The sequence below is a fragment of the Anas platyrhynchos genome, chromosome 18 (assembly GCF_047663525.1).
Source record: "Anas platyrhynchos isolate ZD024472 breed Pekin duck chromosome 18, IASCAAS_PekinDuck_T2T, whole genome shotgun sequence".
NCBI lineage: Eukaryota > Metazoa > Chordata > Aves > Anseriformes > Anatidae > Anas > Anas platyrhynchos.
In genome coordinates this window covers 4,992,751-5,013,356 of record NC_092604.1, presented here as the reverse complement: position 1 = coordinate 5,013,356, position 20,606 = coordinate 4,992,751, and the positions used below count along the sequence as shown (strand labels likewise).

The 20,606-nt window shown below is 47.5% G+C and overlaps 1 protein-coding gene across 6 annotated transcripts in view; it reads right to left on the bottom strand.

Moving 5' to 3' along the window:
• LOC101794161 (voltage-dependent N-type calcium channel subunit alpha-1B) overlaps positions 1 to 20,606 on the bottom strand; it is a 297,197-nt gene that overhangs the window by 216,605 nt on the left and 59,986 nt on the right. The window lies entirely within an intron of this gene.

Below are 20,606 nucleotides of genomic sequence, written 5' to 3'. Positions count from 1 at the left end.
GAATGGACTGCCAATAGAGCAAGTCAAAAAGCAAAAGAAACCACATCTTTAAGAGAACAAAAAAGTTTGTTTTGGGTGAGAGCATCAGCTTCCCAAAAGCTCTCAATGCATTTGATTCCTATCAGGTGTTGAAAGAGAGGATCCCTCTGAGACCCACCAAGTCCAATTCTTGCAGGCCAGCCAGGTGGTACCTGCACACCAGCTCTGTCCTGGTGTGTCTGCTGGCAGCACACGCCTGGAGGGCTTGAAGGAGAGCATTTGGAAGCAACCCTGTGCCAATAACTGGGCTGTTCCTCACAAGCTCTGGGTGTTACCATACAAACCAGCTTCTGGCCAAGACACCCAGTTTGCAATTCCCTCCTCATTTCAGGGGTTCTAAGCTGCTATAAATCACTTCCAGCCTGCTCCTAGGGACTTTACTCTCTGTCATTTGCTAGGTGGTGCAAATGAGCTCAGCATCACCCGTGGTGAGGCCAATATCCTTGGGCATTCCTGCTACCCCTACCAACCTCAGGGCTCCATCAGCCAGGAGATGACAGAATCATATGAGTTGGAAGGGACCTCAAGAGATCATCGGGTCCAACCTTCCTGCCAAAGCAGGTTCCCTAGAGCAGGTTGCCCAGGTAGGCATCCAGACAGGCCTTGAATATCTCCAGAGAAGGAGAGTTCACAACCTCCTTGGGCAGCCTGTCCCAGTGCTCCGTCACCCTCACCGTGAAGAAGTTCTTTCACATGTTGGTGCAGAACTTCCTGTGCTCCGTTTTGTGGTAATTACCCCTTGTCCTGTCCCCACAGACCACTGAAAAGAGGTTGGCCACATCCCTCCATCTGCCACACTTAAGATATTTGTGAACATTAATAAGATCCTCTCTGTCTTATTTTCTCCAGGCTGAACAGACCCAGGTCTCTCAGCCTTTCCTCACGGGGAAGATGCTCCAGGCCCCATATCATCTTTGTGGCCCTCCGCTGGACTCTTTCCAGGAGATCCCTGTCTTTTTTGTACCGGGGAGCCCAGAACTGGACACAGTACTCCAGGTGAGGCCTGACCAGGGCAGAGTAGAGGGGGAGGATCACCTCCCTTGACCTGCTGGCCATGCTCCTTTTAATGCACGCCAGGATCCCATTGGCCCTCTTGGCCACAAGGGCACACTGCTGGCTCATGGTCAACCTGTCATCCACCAGGTCCTTCTCTGCAGAGCTCCTCTCCAGCAGGTCATCCCCCAGCCTGTACTGATCCGTGCGGTTGTTCCTTCCCAGGTGCAGGACTCTACACTTGCTCTTATTAAACCCCAACTGTTTTCTTCCTGCCCAACTCTCCAGCCTGTCCAGGTCTCGCTGAATGGCAGCACAGCCTTCTGGCGTATCTCAGAAGCTGTTTTCTGAGCTCAGAAAAGCTTCAGCTCCAAAAGGCATAGCTTTCCTTGGTCTCCATATACCATCTAATGTTGTCCAGCAGAGAAAGAAACACATTTTGTGCCCCTTCTGCCATGGGTTGCATATACAGAAAGGACAGTGCTTATCCAGCATCCAGGAGAGCCAAGAGGACTCCATGTCCCCAAGGCCATCAACTGCAGGACCAAGATCTAAGGTTACTAAGCAGTGTCTCTTGGGAACACTGGTCAGCCACAGGTCCTGTTCTCTTCCAGAAAACCTAATTATTCACCTAATGGGTAATTTGCTGCCATCTGGACATTCAGAGCTTGACCTGCAATATGCCAGACATCCCAGTGAAGTCAGTGTTTGGCACAGGGTGCACGTGGTAGCACAGGGTGGTACCACAGCCTGGTACCACTGGAGAAGTGGATGCTGTTGAGCATGACAGCACAAACCAAATGAGCATTAGAGCTTTCAGGTGGATATTCTGGGTCTGCTTAGCAAATGCTCATCCTCTTTCCTTTGAAATGAATGTAATTTGAGATACAGGTGTCGGGCAAAGCAAAGCGTGGGAGGCAGCCTATATTCTGTTCCTGTCTCTCTAGAGTTATCACCAGCTCCTAACTTTAATGGGCAACCAATTTACACTGTTAAACATCATTTTGCAATGATGCAGGCTGTTAATGATGCAGGCTCGGAGCCCTGAACTCTTGGCCCTGAGCAGTTCTCTGGGAGTTGGTCCTTGGCAGTCACTCAGGATTGTCACCAGCAGTGGAGCACCTCAGGGCTGTTCCAGCAAAGAACAAACCCCCCTCAGCACCAGGTGCAAGTCACTGAGAATATCAGGGCAAGGAGATGGCTGTGAAAACACTGTTGTCAACAAACCCTCCTTCGGTGGCTGAAGTCACACCTGTGAGATCTCCATCAGGATTCACTGTGAAGAAGCAGGACTGAACCTGAACTACCCCAGCCCAGCAAACAGAGGCAGAAGCACTGCTTTAATAAAGGAGCACAAAACATGCTGATTTGATTTTATTAGCTCCTAGAGAAGCACAGAGTCCCACTAAACTCTTTCCATGTCAGTAGCAGACCAGTGACAACATGCATCCATACAAAGGTGCACTAATATAAAGACCATCCAGAGCAGCACAGAAGTTAATTCTCCTTCTTTTCGACACCGAGGTGGAGCTGAGGACTTGGCAAAGGATGTGAATGAGTGTGTGCATGCAAGCTGGGATGAGTGAGCCCAGAGCCTGTAACCACGTGGAGGAGCGAGTACGTCTGAGTGAACAAGTGGGCTAGAGACGTGCATGCTACGCAGAGCAGCAGCACTACGCATACCTAACTGCTCTGTGACAATCTTTCATCCAAAATTCAATACAGGCTCGTTTTAAAGTTATGAATTGCAAAGGACCCACAATTATACTCTGGCGGGAGAAGAAAGGGAGAAGAAAGGGAGAAGAAAGGGAGAAGAAAGGGAGAAGAAAGGGAGAAGAAAGGGAGAAGAAAGGGAGAAGAAAGGGAGAAGAAAGGGAGAAGAAAGGGAGAAGAAAGGGAGAAGAAAGGGAGAAGAAAGGGAGAAGAAAGGGAGAAGAAAGGGAGAAGAAAGGGAGAAGAAAGGGAGAAGAAAGGGAGAAGAAAGGGAGAAGAAAGGGAGAAGAAAGGAATCAGACATGGAAAATGAGGACCAGGGAACAGGAAGCCAAACAGAACTATTTCCAGGAGGAATAACAGCCATATGGAAAAAGTTACCAAGATGATGAATTCTGCCTTCAATATGTTCAAGAAAGAACTGCATCAGACCCAGTCTGGGGGTGGCCAGATCCTTCAAGAGGGGAAAAAAAAAAAAACAAAAAAAAAACTGCCACCCCAGCTTGAACTTGAACATTTGGTGTTTCATTTGCATCTTGGAATGAGGCAACTGTTATCATTCAAACTCTGCATTCTCCTCTTGGATCTCTGCCTTCCCGGGTCACATTTGTGGCTCTCACATAACCAGGAATCCCCCAGCTACAATATGCTTCTCCTGGCTCGGCCCTGAAACCAAATTCCAGAGCAGCTGACATGGAAATTTACCATCAAACAACTATTAAAGTTTTACCTCAGGCTGTAAAAACTGGTGTATGTGCTCTGCATAAACAATGTAAATACACACTTGTCTCACGTGCTGAGTGGCAGCATGCCACAGAGCTTCACACTGCAGTCTCAGATTTCGGAAACCAGGATGGATAAATGTAGGGATAGTAACTGAAGCCCCAACATTACCAGCCTGCAACATAAAAATGATCCCTGCACATGGCTGGAGACCTCCTGGCTCCATTGCAAATCACAAAATCCACCTGAATGAGCCAGCTGATTTTCAAAGATTAATGAATTTAGCTTCACAACCTCCATCTAACCCAACTCTCACCCTCTGACTGACATGTCCAGTTTCATTTCCCCACTTCGAGGACTGGGGGAAAGCAAAGCAGAGCAGCGCCTCAGAGGATTGACACAAAGGGCAGATGGGGGCAGAGCATCCAGCAGCACACCAGCTGCCCAGGGACACTCTCATTTCTCTCTCCCAACTGCACTCAGGTGTCCCCTGGGGCAATTCTACCACCTGGAGAAGCCCCATAGAGCTGCTTCTCTCCACAGTGCCTAATCTCCTGCCGCAGGCACCTGATTCAAGTACCTAAAGTTAACTAGGATGAAACCAGGCTTTTCTCCAATTAATGGCAATTTCTTTTTCTACTTTACATCCCAACTTTATCTTCCTTCTTCCTTTCCATGCAAATCACCACCCACTTGTCTCCAAGGGTGGACAGCCTTTGCCAATACAAGTACCCAGCAGAGAATTAAAGCTAGAAACTATTAACCATTGTTGGTTTTTTTCCATCACCATCAAGCTCAAAATTGTCTTCTATTCAAGCTACAAGTGGGCTGATGTATATCTTCTGCAGATGTCTGTGTTCAAGGGAAAAAAACAACAGCAACGAAACCCTCTTTTGGCTAATAAACAGAAAGTAATTGCAGTTTCTTTACTGCAAAAGGAACTGTGCTATTGATGGCATTGGCTGAGCGTGCCTAATTTGTATCAGCAGCTTGTATCATTAGCTTTACAGTCTCCTGCTAAACCCTACCCACAGTGTAACCACATCTCCCTTGGTCATCTGTTTTGTCCACCCAACAAGGAGGCAATGCACTCCCTTCATGGCAGGGATTATTATTCTTTCCCATTCCATAGCATATCACACAACACAATGAGATCAAGTTTTTTTGTTTTTGTTTTGGTTTTGAAATCTAATTCCTAGTCACCACATAACACAAAAATAAGCATAATTAGACATTCTCCAATGCAGCAGTAGTCACAACTGTGTGCTAGACTATGAGCCCCACATATGAGATGTAAGGAAAGTTATTTTGCCCATGATGCAGAAGTGATTCTGCAGCAATGAGGGATCCAAAGAGATTTTGCCATAAGCAAGGTTAAAAAAAAAAAAAAAAAAAAAAAAGTGCTTCTTCCTTTCTCCTCTATAAAGCAACTTGCTGATTAATTCAGAGGCAAGGTAAACAATAAACAGTGATTATGTGCATGGGGTAATGATTCAGCCAAAGAAGCAGATCAGCATTTGAGTAACAGGCTACAAACATGTGCTTTATTTTCTCAATGATGATTCTCCTGTGAGCAATGGAACAAGATGTCTTATACAGCCACCAGGCAACAGTGTGGTCGCAGTGTCAGGAGAATCGTGTGACCATCAACCTGAAAGACCCACACGAAAACTAAAAAGAAAAATCAGCTCCACAGGGTATCGTATGTTCTATTTTTTTAAATCCAGGCAACAGAAAACACAGACCAGCTGGGACATTTCATCTAGCAATAGCATGGCAGTGCCTAGAACACACTGTGTCAAAAAAAAAAAAAAAAAAAAAAGCTTCTGGAAAAGGGAAAATGCAAAAGGACACCTGCAAAAAAGCTACTGCTTACTCGCATAACTGAGCTCTGCAAAATGTAAATGGGTAATGCAAGAAAAACACACTGGGGAAAGCTCTCCTATAAAACCATATAACCCTTAGCCACAAAGGGGAACAAAGAAGTCATGAAGGAAAGCATTTGTGCTTCTGTTTTATGCCTCGTATTTTTATTTTGCCTCATCACAACCCTGATTTGTTCACGTCTGTTACTTGGATAACGAGAAGATGGAAATGCTTTCTGTTGCATCAACAAAAGCCAGCATGAAAGATAGCTGCGAAGGCAGCGAGCCAGATCCGAGGTAGCTGGAGGTCAGCGCCATTCTGCAGCAGTCAACAGAACTGCATGGACTTGCAAAGACTGAGATTTTGACCTCCTCAGATCTGCGATCAGAGCGATCTGCACAAAAGCAGCTAGCTTGCAAGCCCATAATATTCTTTCAAATGCGATTACCTGTATGTGGATGGGGGAAAAAACAAAGGCTGCATCTGCAGCTGGTCCTCTGAGACTGTTGCTGGGCAGCTGCGAGCTGTGCAAGAGCATCACTAGAACTGAAGGCAAGTGAGGATGAATCCAGTAAATTCACCTCCACGTCCTCGGCGTGCTCCTGACCTGAGCATACCTGACACGTTCATTGGCACAGCCCTCAGGCCAGCTCTGCCTGCCTAAACCCCACCTGCCACTAACACAGCAGGTGCCTTCCAATAACACCTGTAAGCTTTATTATATTAGCAGCAGCCAAGTGGTTAACTAATCTAAGAAATATATCCACTTTACTTAAGCAAAGAAAAGCAGCAAGGGGGCCCCGTGGTGTTGACAACTCTAACAGCAAATTAAGAAGCTAAAATAAAATGCACCATCAAGCAAGCAGCTGGAGTGAGGCCAGATATCAGAAAAAGATGTAAAGAAAACTGTATCAAGAAATCAGCTACAAGCAGGCTCATTGAGCTCAATTACTAGAAATTAGAAAAGGAAATGGAAAAATTTATATTGTAAGGACACAATGCATTATGTGGCATCAGTGATGGCTGTTCTGTTTATTGTCTCTGTTCTAATCATGTTTTTATAGCATGGAATATGTAATACCAGATCCAACTGATATTGATACAGGAGGAAGCCTGCCACTTCCAGGCAGAAATCCACAGCTTACATTCAAGACAACAAATGAGAAGTGAAATTCCACAGCTGGGGTCTGCCCTCATGACCCTGTTACATTCCCATGTGCTTACACCTCCACAACCAGGCCCCTTCACAAGGCAGAGACTGTCTGAGAAAGTGGAGTTTTCCAAAAGCCTTCCAAAAATGATTTATCTAGATTTTGAGCCTGTACAGTCCTGCTTTGAAACTCTACTCTGCAGTCAAAAACAGTAAGAGAGAAAAGGCATTTATTTAAGTAGAAAGGAAAGCCAGACAAACATCTCATGCAAGTAGTTTTGCAAGTCCAAACTAAACAACGGAAAGGGAAAACCACAGAAAGTTTGAGCAGCCACTGCCACAAGAGCTGGCAACATTGCAGCCACAGAGCCTGGCTGACCTGTGTGCCAGTGCCTACACCGAGATCTGGGTCCAGATCTTCAGAAGCTTCAAGCACAGCTCGCAGCAGCGTCTCCTCCCTGCCCGTGCTGCCAGCCCTGGGGTCTCCTTTCCCAGGAGCAGTTCTGAGCCGCTGGACCAAGAAAAATAGTTTGCTCTCTCAGCAGTGACCTATAGCAATGATTCTCCTCTCAAGCTCTGAAAGAGGGGGAATGGGGTAGGCACAGATTTTTTTTTGCGTGCCTTGTCCCCATAGCCAGACCCAGCCAGGCTCCAACTCAGGTGGGTCAGGGCTGGGAACCAGCCTCATCTTGCTCTGATCTGGCCCTTGTTGCAGCACAATTTGACAAACCAAATCAGTGCTAGGCTGAAAAACAGCCAGGATCTTGGGACATCAAGCATCAGATCATACACAACCCATGGCTGGCTCAATCCATCACTGCTGTACACCTCATGGAGTTAAGCCCCATTGCAAAGTAAGCCCCATCTGATGCTGTAACATTTTCCCATCCTTTGAACTATTTGAACTAGATGACCACATCATGGGAGTAGACAAAACAGGCTGCTGGGCATAACCTGAAGATACTTCAAGTGAACAAATCTTCCTTGGCTGCAGTCAGTGGGACCCAGAAAGCCACCACTAATCAGACAGAAAACTCACTTTCTCTCAAAAATCTGCTGGCAGCGCTTTGAGGCTGGTTTGGCGAGATGCAGGGCAAAGAAAAAACTCACAGCATCCATACATCTTACCCACTCATCTGGTTCAGCAGAGCACTGGAGCAGCCAAACCTCACCCAATCTGCTTTCCTGACACAGGCCTTTCACTCCCCAAGCCCAGGGCGGTGGTGGAGTCACCATCCCTGGGGATGTTTAAGGAAAGGTTGGACGTGGGGACATGGTTTAGTGGGTGGCATTGGTAGTAAGGTGATGGTTGGACTAGATGATCTTGGAGGGCTTTTCCAGCCTTAATGATTCTGTGATTCTGCGTCCCAAAGGCGCGGAGGCCAGGAACAGCTCTGAAGTCTGGAGGTCCTGGTGCTTCCAGCTCACCACAGCCCTGCCAGCAGTGTCCTGCCTGACCCATGCACTCACTGCCCCCTCCCTGCAAGCTGCATCCTTATAACAGATTTCCTCTATTCCTCCAAACTGCACTGAGACCTCCAGCAGCTGTCTAGAAAGCCTAAGAAATAATTCTGCCCTCCAAGGATGTTTAGTCTCACATTAGGCATTTAAGTGAATTTTATTGTATTGACATTCCCTACCCCTAAGGAAGGGCAAGGCCAAAAATACCACCTTGATGCTTTGGTGCCATGCAGGCCCTAGTGCAGCACTCTGACATGCACCTACCTATGTGTCCCCAGCACCCTAGGTGACAATGGGAGCATTTGCCTGGACTTCAGGCTGCTGGCGTGGGCCCAGCACAGAGCAGCAGGGATGCAGAACACCCATCTGATGGCTGGGCAGAGGCTGGTGCAAAGCATGTGGGTTTGGGCCAGGTGTCCATGGGATGGGGACCCCTGAGGTCTGCTGGTGGGAGGCACGTGGGCACCTGCCCTGTGGTCAGATGCTGGCTCTGAGCCCAGCACCTTGCATTGCAGAAGGCACAGCTTTCTGTCCCTGTTGGGTACTGCAGTTTCTCACCCCTGTTTCTACATCACAGCCGTTCCTCATGCCCACAAGGCCCATAAGACCTCTGAGCCACGCAGCAAAGAGCCTCTGAAGCCACAACCATCCCAGCTCCCCTCCCAAGCACGATCCAGAAAGGTGGTGAAGGGCTCACAAGCAAAGCAAGCAGTGGAATTAACACAATTTGTGGTTTGTTGTTTTTTTTAGCAAGGACTTTTTGCCCATGGAGGCCTCAGCATAGAAAAGAAGGTGGCGTGGGTCTGAAGCACCAAGGAAAGCATCAGAGTTCATCAGAAAGTGAAGAGAAGCTGTTGAGAAGGGGGCGATGAGCATGCCAGTGAGAGAGACCACGGGAGAGCAGGGGTGGGTGCTGGAGATGCCTGGGAAGCTGAAGAGGTGGAAAACTGTCAAAAAAAATCAAGGAATTCTGGGTATAGAGTCTGGGACTTGGCAATGCAGGCCTGATCATCAGAAGGAAAGGGGGTAAACACCTTCAGTCAAACAATGCTTGGCACAAAAATCCCAGTCTGCCTAGGACAGGGCTTACTGAGGGAGCTTAGATTTGTCTCAGAACCCCATTGAGAAGGAAAGATTCACAGGAAAGGTGAATGGGTCTAACAAAGCAAAAAGCAGCTCTGCTCCCAGCCCAAACAAGAGCCAGAGTCCCAATGGGCGCCGAGGCGATGTGGGGTGCTGGGGCTTTGCCCATGCCCAGCAGAAAGCCCCAGCAGCCTGGCCACAGGGAGCCTCGGGGCAGACACCTCTGCGCAGGAATTTGAGCTTTGCAGCAGCACAGGATGACAGCATCGCTCCTGAGTGGGTAGCGCAGCCTCATCCTTCATGAATGAAAATTAAAAAAAAAAAAAAATACAAGAAAGAATCACACCACCCACTAGCAGGTATGCTATAAATACCGTGGCAGGGGGTGTCTGCAGAGGAACTGGAGGTATTGACTTCATGGCGTACTTACAGAGCCGCATATGCGACTTAATTACCATGTAGAGCACTTTGCTGAAGACGTTCAGCTGTGCTGTGGAGGTCTGAGCAAACAGAAAAGGTCTGGCTGCTCTGCTACGGCCACGCAGCCCACGGCAGAGCAGGGAAACAATGACCGTGCTCAGTCACCTTTCCTAGAAAACAGGCAAATAGCCACATTTATACTACAGGGGCACCTACGGGCATCCCAACCCCGGAGAGACTTTGCAGCAGAAAGGGTTTTTGTAAGAGTATAAACTCTGCTTGTAAGATCCTGAACAAAAACGTGACATCCCAAAGCCAGCCTCAAGCATTTGTTGCTTAAGCTGAGCTGAAGAAAGTTGGTGCAGCTAGATGCTGACCTTCATCGCAGTGTGCAACATGCTGAGCTTTGCAACAGCCAGAGGAGGACAAAATTAAAATATTTGGCAAGGTCCATCTGAGATCACCTACCTGATGTACTCGCTAGGCTATAGAGAAATGAGGAATCCCAGCATAACCCTTCCTAGGAATCAATTTAGTGTACAAAGTTATTGCTTTGTGGCCAAATCAATGTCAGTCAGGCTCCAAACCTGGGCTGAGCCGCACATAAATGACAAGAGCAGCTCCTTTCTAGACTGGCACATCCCATATAACAGCGATCAGACCCCCAGTCCTTCCTGCTCAACGGCCCCCCTAAAAGCCTCCTAAAATTCAGATTGCTGCAACTTTTGTTTACAAAGCCTGCAAGAAAAAATAAAATAAAATCACATAATGGCACAAAGAGACCTGTCTGTTAAGAAAAGTGCTTGGTTTTACGGTTGTGGAGAAAGAACATTGTTACCTGGAGAATGATCCTAGAGGAAAAGCTGAAATAACAGGAGATGCTGGCAGAGGGAGGGGAAGAGCACACAGGATGGCTCGCAGCAGGCAAAGAAGTGCTGGGCACAGGCAGAACCTGCTTGAAAGGGGCCCTGGAGTCATTTTTACCAAAAAACATAAGTAATAAACAAGGCCATGTGGACTCAGCCATGGTGGTGGCTGTGTGCAGCCAGCTTGGGCTTTGCCCTGCAGCAGCAAAGCAGACAGAGGGAGCAAGGAAACGCAGCCCATCTGCCAGCAGGGCACGGGGGTGTTCATCAGCCTCACATTTAACCCAAGGGGGTCCCAAAAGTGCAAAAGGGCACAGCTTATCTGGCTGATAACATCAATCAACCTCAAGTTTCCAAGCAGAACGAACTGGTTCTCCGGGGCACAGCCAAAAGTAAAGGCTGGACAGGGGGCAGGGGAACACGGGGAGGTGCTGAGCCCCAAACCAGCACCTGAAGCCACCAGAGAACCTTTCCCAGTACCTGGTTCAATGGTAAGAGCTGGTGCTGGGAGCCCCACAGAACCATCCTGGCACTCTGTAAACCAGGTATTCATGGTATTACGTGACTTTAAGAACCCTACTTACGGGCTTATAGGCTCACTGCAGCCAGAGCTTTAGGGGAAACAACTAAATAGCTCCAGAGCTACCTGTAGAGACATCTCGTCTGCATTATCTCCAAGTTTTAACCATGTGGTATTAAGATGCTCGCACACTTTCGCTTACTGTTGAGCACTAATGGGATGTAACTTGTGATTTAGTCTTTTCTGAGCACAAATGCGCCTTGCAATCACAGCTGTTCAATCCTCCAGGCTCCAACAAAGGAAAGCTCATGTTCCCCTTTTCTCAGTGGATATGTTTGAAAAGGGAAAGCAAGCACTTTACCAAGGCAACAGTGGTGCCAAGTGCCAAAGCACAGGTTGATCCCAGCAAGTCCACAGAAGAGTTGAACAGAATATGCTGCTCCTTCTAAAGCATCCTTCCAAGAAGGAGTTGAATAGGGCAGAACTTCTTGAAAAGAGACATTGTACATGAAATTTCCCAGCATTAAGCAAGATGCTGCTTACAATCTTGCTGTAATACTGGAAAGCTTTATTCCTGATACTCAGCCTCTTTTATCAGAAATGTTACTTCAGCAAACTTCTTTGCGTACAGACAAAATAATAACACCCAAAAATGTTTTTCCACATCTTTTCCAAAGAACATGCTTTCCAGGAGGAGGCAGAGGTCTAGCTCACACAGTTCTAGCACAGGGAGACCAGCTCCAGCTCTCACAATGATCAAACACTTAACAGATGAAAAATAAACCAGAGCTGGAACCATCTAGCAGCTTAAACCCAGCTCTAAGTTGTTTGATTTTCCCTCTCTGCTCTGTGTCACAGAGACATGGGACTCAAATATCGCACTCCTGTCTGTACAAAACAGGATTATACTAATTACCAGGCTCTGACCCCGGGGCTGAGCACCATTAAACACATTACTCTGTGGTGAGATGTTCCCATCGAAGCTGGGACCTGGCACTCTGTGTGCGAACACCTCTCTGCTGGTGCTGCCAGAGCAGTTGTGGAGGCAGGAGCTTGCCAGAAGAGTCAAATAACCAAGAGATGTGACGTGCATGAGCTGGATGGTGTCAGCACACAGATGGAAGCCAAAAGACCTGGGGCCCTGGGGGCTTCCAGGGGACAGACAGACCCACAAACCTGGAGAGAGGCTCCAGACATGGTCCAGGTCCACCCAGCTGCCCCACAAAGGATGCTTGCCAGCATTTTCTCAGAGATCCTCACTAGAGGAAGATCTCACCGCCCACACCACATCTGCCCTACCCTCACCTCTGTAAAGCCTTCCCTGATGCCTAACTTGAATTTTTCTGGGCACATTTTGGCTTCTCATCCTAGCCACCCTGGGTGCACAGATATTTGTCCCCCTTAGGGCAAGCCTCAACAAATTGATCCTTACAGTGTGTGAATGCAGGGCACAATGAAGCCATTCGCAGAAAAGGAGCAAGAGGCCACATTTCTTGGATGTTCAACTCCCTCACAGGCCTCTCTGTAAGACGCGGGGTCTGTGGTTATTGCCCTGGGGTGGTGGGGAGAAGGCACTCAAGGGGTTACCCATCTCCTCCAGCACAGCCCTTGGCCCTCCCTGGCCACTCATTTCTGCTTTCCTCCCACCAATCTTTCAAGCATGGTTATCTCATGCAAAAACTAAGCTATAAAAGCACTTTGAAACACTTTCTCACCATCCAAGCATTTGGAACTATGGATGCTGAGGACCACATGGTTGGGCCAAGGTTGAGGCCAAATTCAGCTGCTTTTGGTGCACATGAAGGTTGTCTTTTTGCACAGATGTACCTTGAACAACAGCCCTCCATGTGCATCATGTTATATGATGCATCACTTTTCCAAACTAAATGGTTGTCTGAGGAGCAACAAGGTGGAGAATAGGTTTCTCTTGGAGACAAAACAAACATTGCCTTCCCCTATACTCCCAGCCTGGGCTGCTCAAACTGCCTTCCTCGATCCTCTTTCTCTAACTGAAAAGGGAAGGAAGGAAAAAAATTGCTTACCAAGATGATTAAATAAAATGTTAGCTATTCCAGCTACCCACTGGCTCTGGGTTTGACGTCAGTGCTGAATGCATTAACTATATTTGTCGCTCAAGATCTAAAAATATCTGAGGCATTAAAAAAAAATAGGGCAGTGCTGGGAGAACTGTAGGTCCTTAGGAGGCACAAAGCACCTCCAAGCCTTCGTGGGGTTCATTGTGCCCCAAGAGCTGCCCATGTTGTCACACAGCCCATGGGACTGGGATGCTACAGAAAAGATGCTGATGATGAACAGCCAAAGGGAAGGAAATGTGATGCTGCTATGCACCTGCCATTCAGAGCACTGAGTTGCCAAGCATGCCTAAGAGGCTTCTGAAGCATTATTCCTCATACTCAGCTTCCCAAACTGGGGAACAATGTAGTTGGTATGCTGGAACTAATAACCCATACATTTAGGGGTATCTAGAGGAAAGAAAATTCTCTAAAAATGATGCAGCAGATCCACGTGTTGAGTTTGGTAGCCAGCCTCATTCTTTTCTGGTCCTATCAACAGTTCCCTTCTTTCAGAAGCTTGGTTTGCTCACAAAGAATGCTATAGGCAATATAGGTACAGTTTCAAAACCAGAGCAGTCTAGGCAGAACAAACCCTGGAGCAAAGCCTAAAGAAGCTGTTTACTTTTGTTCCTTCTCAGAGACAGCACCTGGTGAGTCAAATATCCTTCACCCCCTCTTCACAGATTGCTAAGAGTCAGGCTGCTACTTAAAGAATTCCTACAGGGGCTGTTGCAGGGTAGTAAATATCCAAGCAGGGAAATCAGCTGCAAAGTCTGGGCTGTTGCGAGTTGCTTGAGGGTAGACACAAAAGAACAAAGAAAGAGGGCCAGGAAATTTTGGCTACAAGACAAAACCAGAAGGAAGTAAGTCTGGGTTTTATTTAAAAGTTATGGAAAGCAACCTGCATCAACAACTTTCCTTTTCACTGGTACTAGTCGTGTAGGCCCTACTTGTGTAGCAGAGCCTGTAAGCACGCATTTAACCACAGGAATGCATGGTTAATCCTGCTGGCTTAAGCGTGGTACTAATGTTTCACTGATCAGGGATGGATTCAAGCATGTGCTTTGTACTTGACACAGAGACCCTGCACGATGTATAGGGAGCTGTGGCCAGGAGGACCCCAGCTGCCTGCAGTCCCTCCTCTTGCAGTTTCTGTTGAACTATGCGGTATCTGAAGAGGAAGGTTGGCATCACTTGGGTTTTATAGCAGGGTTACTTATTCTGCCAGATTCTGCACGGGAAAAATGGTGTCAGGAGACAAAAAACAGAGCCGTTGACCAGTGCACTTAGAGAGCCCATTTTAACAGTGTGCTGATACTAAAAGCAGGAACACACACGCAGTGATTCTGCAAACTCACAGCCAAGGGCCTGGTAATACAGTAGGGGGGAGGAGGAGGGAGAACAGATGATCCATGCTTGGATGATAGCTGGACCCCATGGGGAAATTCCCTCCTTGTAGTACTGTAAAAAAAAAAAAAAAAACACAGGAACTCAGCGGATTTTCCCCTCTACGAATGCCTCTGGCCCAGCAGCCTGAGCCACAGCCCTTTGTGCTGTCACAGCCCGGGGTTCTAGATGCAGGCTCCAGGGAGACAAAACTCAGACATGGCATTAAGCACACACACCTGATGAATGACACAAAGCAGACACCTGCAAGTCAAAATCAATTTCCTGGCTCTGTAAGCTAGTGTGCAGTCGGCACAAAAGGAAACACAACGCCCATCCCTCTGCAGCCAGGGTGTTACAACCCCTCTTGAGGGAATAAAATCCCTACTGCTTCATACACAGCTTGGCGTGTGGGTTCTCCCTGGAGGGGGGAGACAAGGTGCCCACCCACAGTCATGTTTCTACAGCATATTAGGCACAAGACAGTCAGGGAGCAGAAACAACATCACAGGTCTTTAATGAAGTATTAATGTGCAGTAATAGGGAACAAGCATAATTGGCTTGAAAAGCCAACTGCGATAAGATGGAGAGCAAAATCTATTTCCCCCCAAAACATAGATGATTTGAGGTTGCAAACTGCCTAATGTGGAAAGCTTTAACGGAAGGATAGATGGGAAAAGGATATGTGGATTGCCATCAGGAATGCCTAATTTTGTAACAGCAGCCACGAGCCTACAAACTGCTGAATTCCCCAACCCGAGCCCCAGCAGAGCCGTTCTGTCACGGTTACCTCCTCCAGCAGATCTGCAGCTTGCTCACCTCCATCTGACACTTCTTCCTCTCTATTGTGTGAGATTAACATATGTCCAATCTGTTGAGGGTTATGGGAGGAATTTCTCACTAAGAAAGGTTAATAAATAAAGAAGTCCTGCAATAACAATGCAACTAGTGTGCGAAAACTTAATTGGATCGGCAATACATCAAATATGTCAACACATGGACAAACCTGTAAAATGATTGTTTAATCTCAGCCCCAGGTCATAGTTTCAGTGAGTGCTTTGCAAGAAGCTGCTTCTAACTGCACTGAGATGTAGGTTACAATATGTTGGAAATCTGTTTGTAGCTGTTTCTCAGTTTCTGAGTCAAAAAGTTATTGCTTTATTAAAGATTTTTAAAAAAATCAACTGTAATCTTCTTTAAAACCATGTGTTTTAAGAAATAAATGCTTTTTTAAAAACAAAAAAAAATACTTATACATTGTCAGTCTTTTTATAATCGGATTAGACTAAGGAGTGCAGGAGTAAGTCCATCAAACCAGCGACTGCAGGGAGAAACTCTGGACATCATCTACCAACAGCTCCACTGTACCCCCATGAGATAACTGGGGACATTCAACCCATGAAGCCCAACATTAAAAATTTCATATTTTCAAGTCAACTGTGAATTATTGGATTTCCCTTGAAAACGTCATGGTAATCCAACATGCTCCAGAAAATCTGCCAGCATTGCCCAATGAAGTTGTACTAGTGTTTAACTTTAGAGTATGGTTTCTATCTACTTTGAGTCACTCAGTTCTCATTCGACACGAAGAGGCCCCCATGGTACTCAATTTACAGGATTACTTACAAGAACCCAGCGTCACTTTGAAGCATAATAGATGATGCTCATCAAAGCAGCTAATTTCAACAAGGGGTAGAAAGCTGTTAAAATAAAAATTAAAAAAAAAAAAAAAAAACAACAACACACCAACAAAAAGAAAAAAACAGTTTCTGGGTGTCTCAGTTGTAATTAGGAAAATTTTTAAAATAAAGAAGCTGCCACTGACAACCTGATGCAGTACCATGGCCACATCTGCTCTAGTCAAATAGATGCTATTCTGTATTTACTAAAAGGTCCAAAGTCATATAGATGTCTCCAGTAAAGAGCATTTTAAGTGACCGCAGGAGGGAAAAATGCCCAGGAAATGTCATTCCCCTCCTGAATGTATGGAGAAGCATAAATTTCACAGTGACTAGGTAGGAGACTTTTTCTATTTTTTTCTTACTTCTCTGGTTTACTCCATATCTGGGAAAGAAATCCATTTTGATGTGGTATTAGCAAAATGGCAGCTTCCCCTGGGAGAAGCCATTCACAGTTACAAATACCAGAGCAGTGGCATTTCTCATCAAATCACTCCTCTGAGAGCTGAGCAGAGGAATAACGAGTTGCAGTAGGAAGGAGCTGGTGAAAGCCTGTGCACGGAGCACACTCAGCAGGCCAGGCTCTGTTCCCAGCTCCCTGGGATCAGGGCAAATCTTTAATCCCCATATACCCAGGGGTTAGAAGCATGGCATAAGCATGACCTACACCTGGGTACATACCCACACACGGCACAGCTTCAATGTTTTCATCATCCCAAGGCATCGTGAAATGCCAGCAGGAACCCAACCCATAGCCTCATGAGGCCATCAGAGACTGTTTGCCCTGTGGCACAGGCAACTCGCCAGCCTCTTCTATCAGCCTTGTCCCATCCAGGAACACAAAATTATTTTCCATGTGCTGGAGAGGTGTCTAGCAAGCTCATTTCCGGAGCCCACCATCTCTGACGCTTCCTGCCTTGTGCATACATACTCTGTCCCAAAGGGGATGATGACCTGCAGATTCCCTCTGTTGAGTGGCTCATCATTATTTAACACTCCCAGAAGGCTTGGACTCTTTCCTAACCCTCATTTGTTCACCCTGGTTCAGAGCAAGCCCCACCTGGACCTGTGAAGTTCCCACTGGAAACCCACCCTGCATGGCCTAGGGACTTTCCCCAGCCCATCCCAGCACACACGGTCCTGGGCAGTGACGTGTGCTGCAGCAGCACAGCCCTGCTGCTGCCCCCCAAGCTCCCATTACACCCACTCGCCCCACAAATTACCTCTTCTGCACCAGCACTACCCAGCACTGCCCCATCCATCCTGCTCTGCAAGGGGCCAGGCTTCGGAAGGCATCCAGGACACAAGCTCCTGTTGGTGTCCAACTCCAACATGGTCCTAACGCAACAACATTGGGAAGAAAAGACAGGGCAGGGGTGGCAGGCTGGGTGCTGGAGGGAAGATGAGGTGAGAAAAGCTTGGACCTAGCTGCAGTTTAAGGCCAACACAGGAGGAACTGATGCCGATGAGAATTTTCTCCCATGGTGGGTGTCCAAACAGCGCCCAGCACAACCAGCTCCTCTCCACATCACCTACTCCTTCCCCTATAACACATCCTCTGGATCCTCAGGCTGAGGAGATGTGATCCAGATCCCTCCACAGACAACACTGCCCTCTCTTTTACCTCCGCACCCAAAGACGTGCCCCCCAGCACCACAGGCTGCTGTTGGCCCCCTCCCCTCCCTGCCCCACAGCTGCTGCAGGGCTACCACCCCTCCCTCCTCCCCACCTCCTCCCAGCCACCACTCATCCTCCCGCTTCCATCTTCCAGCCTGAATTATTGATTGGTGTCAGCGATGGCGCAGAAACACAGACAGAGAAGAAACCTGGCTCTGAGAGACTGGGGAAGCTGTCCCAGCCTCTGTCAGTCTCCCAGGCCCGGGCTCCTTCTGCTGCAGCGAGCTCAAGAGGCTACGGCAGCCTCCAGCCCCAGGAGGAAAGGGAACAGCACAAGAGCGACTCTCTAATGTTGCAGCACACAGGCAGCGATCAAAAACTCCTGCTGAATATGGAGGAGAAGAGATATATGCTCACACATAAAACATAAATGCCATCATGCATCAATATTGATGTTTGCTTGCTCCCACAGACCCAGACCAAGGATAATTGCATGCAATTTTTATGCTGCCTCTGACATGCTTCAGTCTCTGAACATCAAAGCACGGGTAGGTAATGCTACAAGTTGCCAGGAGGAGCGTGGATCAAAATGGAACTTGTGGAGAGAAGCAATAGGTGGCAAGGTGGGTAATTGCATCAGCCTTTCAACACTGCAGATGCTGCCTGCGGTTACAAAGAGAATAAAGCAGGTGATCACAGGCTGGCCTCAATTATCCGCTGTGTACAGCCCCACCACCCTTGCTGGAGCCTGGAAGGGCAGGGAAGGCTCAGCAGGATGTCAGCAAAGCCACATGGGGGCAAGCAGAGGGAAACGGCAAGGGGTCGGGGAGAAGGAACAGGACGGCACGGAGGGGTTAACAGCGGGACGAGCTGGAGGCCAGCTGCGCCCCAGCCTCCACCCAGGGCACAGAAACAGAGGCTGCTGCAGCACCTCCAGGGAGCCCTGCTGAAAGCTTTTACTGGGCTGGCATGTTTCCACACCACCTCCGTCCTGAAGAGAGGCACACCCCCATCTTCAGACCGTAAATGCCTCTAAATCAGACACTGGGAAGCATTTCCCGCAGCCCTGGGAGACAAAAGAAGAGTCCTCTGGTCAACACTGCCAATAAACAAGCCCTTGCTTTCCCTCTCCACAAGCATCTTCACCTGTGGCTGCATGAAAGCTGGGACCATGCACATCACACCCTGCTCCATGCAGCCAAGTTTATGATGCAACAGCTTTTCAGGGAGCACCAGGGATGCAATTATGCTCAGTTTGGACCAACAGCCTCTCCAGCTGCTTCTGCTGGCCTCTCTCTTTCCTTCGAGGTGGGGATTTTGCAGCCATCTCAATCTCTCCATCCTGGGGACATGGATATGAGCTGCATCCGTAGTTGCAGCACGCAGTGAAACTGAACGCACAATTTAACATTTTTCCTTGAATGACAGTTTTAATGAAAGGCATTTTGGTGCTTAGAAAATCAGCATAAATGATCAGTTGCTAATCTTGTTCTCCCAGTAACTCTGACAAGTCAAAAATAGAGCAGGCAGAATAAACTGGGGGCTGAAAACGGAGGTGGGGATAGAAGCGGGGGTATGTTTTGCTCCTCTTTCTGAGAAATCACGTAGCAATTGCCACTGATTAAAAACCCGCTTTCTTACAACAGGCACAATTTGCTGTGCCACCGATGTTGTGCAATAGCTGAGGCCATCTCCGTGCACAGCAGAGGGAACTGAACAGGCCACTCTAATGCACATCCACAATCCCCAGGCTTTGGCACCACTGTAAGCCAGGCACAGTTTCAGGACCCTGTACATCCCTGCCATCATCGCACATCCCTGAACACGCAGCGAGGACAACACAGCCTTTATCATCGATGCTCAGGAGCCATGGCTCTGGAAATCCTAGGACAAGAAACTTCACCAGATAGAAGTGGCTGGGAACAAGGAGGGATGAATGGACGGCGCAGATTTCCTGCCTTTTACTAGGTGCAATGCCACAAGATGCCCAGCTGAAGACAAATACCAAGAGGACACCTTCACATTCACTGGGCTGAGCTTGTGTGCACACAGATGCATGCATAAGCAACTGCCATCAGTTCATTATTACCTCAGGCTATCAGCCAGTTATCATCTCATTCCTTCAGCCCCAGGCAGCACAGGGAGGACCGCAGGTACCTAGCAAAAAGCTGTGCCCAGCCCTGGGGGCATTGACCCACTTTGGGGCCACACGACACTATCTGGCCCAGGTGAACATGGAGGTGATATTTCTCATGATACAAGATCAACAAGGCATCTTTGCTTTGACTTCACACTTCCCATCCATCCTGTTTTACCCAAAATCTTACCCTGGGCCTGTCACCATGGCATCTGAGCTCCCAGTGGCAGAGTATTATTCTTTACAGCAGAGGAAGGGCCCATTTTCACATCAATATATGGCTTGTAACATCTACTGACAGTCTTCATGATACTGCCTTTTTAGTAGCTCCTCTCGCTTCTCTACATTTTTATGAGGCTATTTTCTTTACTAGCACATCTTAATAGCTTGTGCAACATCTTAAATGCCTCCAAGAAGGTACTTTATAAATAAAGTTATTAATAAGATTAAGGATTTAACTTCAAGAAAGAACACAGTTTGCAAAGTTATGAATCCCATGACCACTGTTATGTGCCCTTCTCACACGTGTGGGTCCTGCTGTAGCCAGCAGGTAATCAGTTCTGGTGCCTGCACTTCTGGCAAAGCAGCTGGAGTCACAGCAGATCTCAGCATTTTGGATACATAATTAACAGGGCTCTTGAAAATATTTAAAAGTTTTCTTGATTTCTGTGCAATTCAGATCTGAGTTCCAGAGTTATGCTATTTTGTGGTTTTTTTGTTTGTTTGTTTTGTTATATATATATATCCTTCTTAAAGGATTTTTAAAACGTAATGGTACATGAGCCACCAGTTATCTGCAGCCAGTAGGACACAGAAGAAACACAGCCCATCATGCCAGAGGGTCCTGGGACATATAAGTGTGCTTTTAAGCTCCTGTG